General features: G+C 36.4%; 1 pseudogene; it reads right to left on the bottom strand.

The window, feature by feature from the left end:
* Positions 1–363: 363 nt before the first annotated feature.
* Positions 364–5,503, bottom strand: LOC125369589 (annotated as a pseudogene).
* Between the last annotated feature and the right edge of the window lie 2,321 nt (positions 5,504–7,824).

Raw genomic sequence — 7,824 nt, 5'->3', positions numbered from 1 at the left:
CGAAGATGGGTTCAATAAACCTATATGAACCCGAGGGGAGTGTTAAAGAAAGCGAATGAAGGACATGGAAGGCATGGTTCAGAGATCGCACAAGTCGGATTGCTGTGCAGCTTCTCATCACTGACCAAGGATGAAAGGGAGCAACCTTTCCTGCAAAGCAGGAAAGGTCATTTCTACCTTTCCCTTCTCAGAAAGTAGCCGTTAGGCATATGCAAGTATCAGTATAAATTCTTCAATCAGTTGTAAATAAACTCAGAATTGTAAAATACTCATCATTGTTTACCAATACAAGTCTATAAAAATTTCTTCAAGGAAGATCTTCAGGATTTTAACATATAGACTACTCATTCTGAAAGCACAACTCTATGAAGCTCTAAACTTAGCGAGCATAAGAAAATTTTCCAAAATAAAAACCTCTATAAAGTAGAACCAAGCTCGTCGCCAATTTGGGTTTATGTATAGAATTGCAACTATTGCCAACAAAACCATGCAGTAAGAAACTACAAAACTCACATAGAATACACCCATGTCAATGTAGCTGTCACTTTCATCGTTATCATCATTTGAAGCTTCTGGCAGTGGTGATGATGATACTACAGTCATGCAACTTTTTTACAATGGAATTCCACAGAGAAAAGGGTTTCCCTCGTAGCTACTCTTATCGAATGTGGCAAATTGTGCGACCCTTTCAGGAGTCTTGCCGGATAAATTATTGTGTGCCACGCTGAATGCAGCAAGAGCATATAATTCAACAAGCTAGGGGGGATGTTCCCATCCAAGTTGTTGAAGGAAAGATCCAAACTCTCAATTTGTCTCAAGTTTGAAAATGTTGGTGCATTTGTTCTGTCAAACTGTTGTGAGACAAATTCAGTACCTGAATCTTGTTTAGATATCCAATTTCAGCAGGAATCTCTCCTGTCAAATTGTTGCAAGAGAGGTCGAGTCCAGAGAGATAAGTGAGAATGCTTTCTTGGTAAGAGTATGAATTACTCTTTATTGTAAACTCTATTGGTTGCTGTATAGGATCAGGAGATGGAGCTGAGATGGTTTCCTGTTGCCTATTCCACTCGCTATTAAATTTTAGGCAAGGTAGAATATGACCAGAAAGATTATTGTAAGAAAGATCAACCAAGCTTAACTGATTCAACTTACACAATTGAACTAGGATTTCACCTTCAAGTTTATTATGACTCAAAAGAAGATAGCTCAATTGAGGAAACCTATCGATCCATCCTGGAACATTACCAGTGAAATAGTTGTGACTAAGGTCTAAGGTCATCAACTTAGAGCAGTCACGGAATGCATCTTTCAATGATCCTTGCAATTTGTTTCTTGACAAATAAACTTGTTCCATTTGCAAAGGGCCAAACTCATAAGGTAAACTCTCGGATATAATATTCTGTGAAAGGTCCAAAACTTCAAGAGAAGACATATTTCCCATTCAACCTGGGATCTTTCCCCAAAGATGATTCTTATTGGCATAAAACCTTGTCAAAGAGGAGCAACTGGATAAACTATCTGGTATACTTCCATTGAATTGATTGCCATCCAATGAGAGCCACCACAAGTTTGTTAAGTTAAAATACCCCAAAAATATTGGACCCTGCAACTTATTGTTTGACAATAGAAGAAAATTTAATGAGAAACAGCCCATTGTCATATGCTCAGGTATTCCCCCAGACAACCGATTATTTGATAAGTCCAAAACTTGCAGCCCGCTCATGTTTCCGAATAAAGATGGAATGCTATCGCTGAAACCATTTCCAGACATGTTTAATGATGTTAACTTTGGCAACACAGCAATTTCCTGTGGAATATAGCCATGGAAGCCATTATTTGAGATATCTAAGTATGACAAGTTCATATGAGGATGAATTGGCAATTGAATAGGTCCTGAAAGGGTATCATTGACTAGATAAAGGTTTATTAAATTTGTGTTATTCTCTAATAACCAATAAGGAAAAGTCCCCCAAATTTGAATGTTGAAGAGCACAAAAACTTTTAGGTCATGTTGATGGTAAAGGAATTTAGGAAATGCTCCACCGTAACCCTGACCAGAAAGAAGAAGAGACTGTAATTGGAACTTTGGGATCAAGTTATGCTCCTCCTCTGCAGCATACACTTCACTGTTCTACACATCCAGGTCCTTGAGTTTTGAATGATTGAAAAATGGTGCAAGTGATATTGGGATGTGGAAATTATTGCTCGAAAGGAAGAGTTCATGAATGGATATGAGATTTCTAAGGGGAGATGAGGAGATGTTTACAGTTAAGTGATTTGGTACAAGGTTTAGTTTCTGAAGGGATGTCAAATTTGCCAAACACCAGGGCAATGTGCCACTAAGATCATTAAAGCTGATATCTAGCTCTTGAAGATGAATTAGCTGGCACAGGCCTGAAATATGGTTTTTCTTTTTTCATAGAGCTTTAATGAAAAAGAAATTATTTAGAGACAAGAAACCATCATTCTTGTACATACCTTGAGATGTAGGTAAGGTACTACTGAGTTTACAGCTGCTCATGTATAGTTTCTTAAGGGAGGTCATCCATCTGATATTTTGCAGGAAGCTACTGTTCACAGTAGAGAAACTCAACTCCAAAGATTCCAAATTGCTAAAACCAGAAAAGCCTTCAAAAACAAAAATAGATCCAGGTTAACATGGAAGTACAGTTATATTGAAGTAAGGCAATTCCATAAGTCGGATAATATGAGAATATGGATGTCAAGAAATGTGAATAGAGGAGACAAGAAAAATGATAATTATAGAATTGAAAGATTGTAATACCTTTAGTAGTAGGAACAGTACCATTGATCATAAATAAAATTTTAAGAGAAGGCAGTGATCCCAGGCTTTGGAAAGACTCTTCGTCAAGAGAGGAATAATCCAGGAACAATTCTTCCAGATTGATCAAGTTATGCAACTCTATTGGAAAGATGCACCAAATTTGTATGAGAATATATATGCTTTTTCTTATATGTAAAGGTGCAGAATAGAGATAAGAAGTGCACCCAGACATCCTAGCTAGGCTGGCCCATCCTTAGCATCAACAAGAAAGTAGAACTAAGAATAAACATTTCAGTATACACATGATTCCTACAATTTGTACCTTGAGTGAATGTTTTTGCTTGAATATTATTCCCTCTTAGAGTGAAGATCTTGACAGATGGGAATGCTGTCAATGGGAAATGCTGCTTCCATTGGTTGCGATATCATCCAACACAACAACACTCAAGTTGCTCAAAGCTGTAACATCTGCATCCAGAGAGAAGAGAAGACCAATAGTGTCTTAACCATATGATCCAAAAAGTTAAAGAGACTTGAGAATCTTTTAGGATTTTCGTACCCTGTAAGAATTCGAAGCCTTCAATTTCACTGCCTCCTATATCCAACTCTCTTAAGCTTGCTAGATTATTTAGTTCTGTTCGTTATAAGATGCCAGTCAATAATACTAGAAAGAAGAGGAGAGGAGAAGAGGATGATAACATATCAAGCTCACCATTAATATTAATCATTCCTTTCAATCCGACGTTGTACAGATACAATGATTTTAAAGATGAAATTCTTGGCATGGAGCAGAAGATTTTTTTTTTTTTTTTGCCTTGCTTTTCATTAGCTGATATAACATATTTATACATGAGTTATGCTAGAGGTTTGTTAACCAAACTTTCATGATTTAAGGAAGTTTGTCTACAAAACAGAAGCTAGAAATAAGCTCCTCCATATTTTATATCAAACATTAATTAAAATATTACCTAATCTGATATGGAGGATTACAAAATATTTTATTACATCAGTACTTGCATCAAATAATATGTCATCATATCTCAACACTCCTCCTCGATGCAAGTAATGCTGCACACACCAAGACATGATTTAAGAAATTCAAATCTCTGTTTCTGCAATGCCTTTGTAAAGATATCAGCAACTTGGTCTTCAGCAAAGCAATGCTTGATCAGAACTTCCTTTTCTTCTTCAGCTTCTCCAACGGCATGGAATTTTATCTTGATGTGCTTTGTCTTGCCGTGAAATACTGGAATTTTCACCATAGCCACAGCTGACTTGTTATCACAAAGGATTTCTGTTGGTTTTTCTTGCTGAAATTCCAAATGAGACAAACTTTTTCTTAATCAAATAGTTTGGTTAACAGCAGTATGCGAATGTATTCCGCTTGATCGTGTAATCAAGCTTACTTCTTTGTTCCCCAACAAATAACAGCAGAACCAAGTGAGAAGCAGTACCCTGATGTACTTTTCATGTCTTCATCAGTTCCAGCCCAATCACTGTTTGTAAATCCTAATAATTTTGTTGAACTTGCTCTTCTATAAAACAAACCAAAATCACTGGTTCCATGAATATATCTCAGCACCCTTTTTGCTGCAATAAGATGAATTTCTGAAGGTTCATTCATGAATCTTGACAATAAGCTGGTGGCGAACATGATATCAGGTTTGGAATTTGACAGATAAAGCAACGAACCAACCATACATCTATAGGCTGAAACATCGACAGATTGAGAATTATCAATTTTCTTCAACTTCTCACCATGGACTGCAGGTGTGCTCACTGATTTGGCTTTGTTGAGTTCAAATTTGTTGAGAAGTTCCCGAGCATATTTATTTTGAGACATAAATAAACCTTCTTCACTCTGAATAATCTCTATTCCAAGAAAGTGATACATCTTTCCCAGATCATTCATTTCAAACACTGTTTTTAGCTTGAATTCTTCAATTGATTTCAAATTGCTGCCAGTCACCAAAATATCATCTACATAAATAGAGACAATGATGACTTCATACTGTTAATCTTTAACATAAAGAGTCGGTTCATTCAAGCTTCTCTTAAAACCTGCATTCAACAAATAGTTATTGATTCTAGCATACCAAGCTCTTGGCGCCTGTTTCAGGCTATAAAGAGCCTTTTTAGCAAGCAAACTCGATTACTTCCATCATTAAAACCATCAAGTTGCTCAATAAAGACTTGCTCTTCCAATAAACCATTAAGAAAGGTAGACTTCACATCAAGCTGAAATACTTGGCATCCATTGCATGCTGCTAATGCAAGGATTAATCTTATCGTATCAAACCTTGCTACTGGTGCAAAGGTTTCGATGAAGTCTATTCCTTATTGTTGAGCATACCCTTTTACAACAAGTCTTGCTTTGTACTTGTTGATGGAGCTATCTGGATTTAGTTTCAATTTGAAAACCCACTTTGTTCTAATTACTTGTTTATTGACCGGTCGAGGAACTAAAACCCATGTTTTATTTCTTATGATCATATTTAACTCTTCCTCCATGACTGCTCTCCACTCGGGAATTTTCAAAGCTTCTTCTGGCATTGTGGGCTCCAAGCATGCAATATTGCATCGATTATATATGTCTTCTAAGGTTCTTATGTCTCTAACAACATACTCATTTTCATTTTTAGAGTCATTATGATTAGTTGTTGGAAACTGTTGATGCTGATCATAACTGACAGGTTGTTTAAGAGTAGAAGACTCCATTTTGTTCCAGTCCCACTCACTTTCTTCATCAACCTTTATGCTTATGCTGGTATATACTTGCTGAAAAATGAGATTTAAAATTCAATAGCTTTTAGATTCAATATTGTAACCCACAAATACTCATTTCTCTGCTCTTTGATCAAACTTTCCTCTTTTTGCTTCAGGAATAAGGGAGTAGCAAACACTACCAAAGACTTTAAGGTGCTTGACTGTGGGTTTGACTCCAAACCATGCTTCAAATGGTGTCTTTCCAGTCACAGCCTTCATTGACAATCTGTTCTGTAAGTACACAGCAGTGTTTACTACTTCAGCCCATAAGATTTTTGGCAGATTTTCAAACAAAAGACACCTTGCCATGTTCATCACTGATTTGTTCTTTCTTTCACTCACACCATTTTGTTGAGGTGTGTAAGTGATAGTTAGTTGATGATGAATGCCAACCTCTTTCAAATATTCTTTGAACTGGCTAGACATATATTCAGCTCCATTATCAGATCTCAGAGCTTTGATTGAAAAACTAGATTATTTTTCAACAGAGGCTTTGAATTTCTTGAACATCTCAAAGACTTCTGACTTTTATTTGAGAAAATATACCCAACAATATCTGGTATAATCATCAATAAACAATAGAAAGTACTTGCTTCCATTGTAGGAAGGAGTGCTCATTGGTCAATACACATCTGTGTGAATCAATCCAAGCTTTGTAGAAGCTCTCCATGCTTGACCGGCAGGAAATGGCAATTGGCTGAGTTTTTCAAGCTGACATGTGTCACATACATTGGTGTTTTCAATCACTTGTGGCATTCCAGAAACTAAATTCCTTTTGTAAATTAATTCAAGTGTTTTAAGATTTGCATGACCAAATCTTTTGTGCCACAGTAACGTTTCTTCTTTAAGACTGAGACAAGATTCAAACTCAATTGTTTTCCAAGTCAATGGAAAACTTCTTTTGTTCATTTTAACTGAGAACATTCTCATGCCATTGGGATTACTGACTTCACAAGTTCTATTCTTAAACACCAGCATATAATTATTTTCCAATAACTGACCAACTGATAATAAATTTTGATTTATCTCAGGCACAAAGAGAACATCAGTAAGAATTTTTGTACCTGAGATAGTTTGCACACGGACTGCTCCCTTGCCTTTAACATCAACAAGTCTTCCATCTCCAATTCTGACTTTTGAGGAATAATTCATATCAAGATCTTCAAAGCTTTTTAAGCTTGTTGTCATGTGGTTCGTGCATCCGCTATCAACTAACCATACATCAGCACTTTCGACTGAAACACCACATTCTTCAACTTTAGTGGCAGCAAACAACTTCTCCTCTTAATAATCACCATTTTCTGTTGTTTGAGCTAGTTGTACCTGTGTATGTTGGTCATTTCTTATGGTACATACCCTCTCAGTATGACCAAATTATTTACAGATCTTACATTGAGCACCAGGCCGGAACCAACAATAGTTCTCTATGTGATTTGATTTTTTGAAGTAGGGACAAGGAGGATATTTATCCTTTTTGCCTCTCCATCTTCCAATTTTCTTGTTCTTTTCCTTCTTGTGAACAGTTTGGTTCTTTGATCCTCCTTCTTGTGAACTCATATTTTGTATTGCTGCAAGTGCTTTTTCTCCTACACTTTCTTCTTCCCTGAGTGCTTTTCTTTGTTCAACAGCCAATAAAGCATCTGTTAGCTCTGGCAAACTTATTTGAGACATGTCCCAAGCATCCTCAAGAGAAGAAATTTTTGCTTCGAATTTTTCTGGAAGAGTCACTATAACCTTTTCAACAATTCTCCTCTTTTCCAACTCTTCTCCCAACAACCTTATCTGATTGACTATCTTCATGACTCTATCCACATAGTCATTCACCTTCTCTATATCTTTCATCTTTAATAGCTCAAATTCTTTGATCAAATTAAAAACTTGCATTTGTCTTGTCTTATTAGATCCTTGGAATTCTGTCTTCAATTTCTCCTAAGCCTCATGTATTGATTCACAAGCTATGATCTTGGTGAATATAGAATCTGAAATAGCTGCATGAATGTAGGACAGGGCCTTTGGAGTTTTTCACAACTTCTTCTTCATGCTGCCTTATTTGATGTAGTGTTGGGTTCTGTCTCAGAAGAAGAATAACTCTATTCTCTTCCACATACTGCCATAGTCCAAGACGAGGTGCAAGAGAAGTGCTGCTAGACGTCATTGAAAAGGAGAAAAGAAGCAAATCAATTGAAAAAAAAGAATGATTTTTTTTATTTATCTTTAGACAGTCACACAGTCCCGCAAGATCAAGAAAGCTCAGATATCATTTGTTGGCATGA

The sequence above is a fragment of the Ricinus communis genome, chromosome 3, assembly GCF_019578655.1.
Source record: "Ricinus communis isolate WT05 ecotype wild-type chromosome 3, ASM1957865v1, whole genome shotgun sequence".
In the NCBI taxonomy this organism is placed as follows: Eukaryota; Viridiplantae; Streptophyta; class Magnoliopsida; order Malpighiales; family Euphorbiaceae; genus Ricinus; species Ricinus communis.
This window is presented reverse-complemented; position numbering and strand designations above follow the sequence as displayed.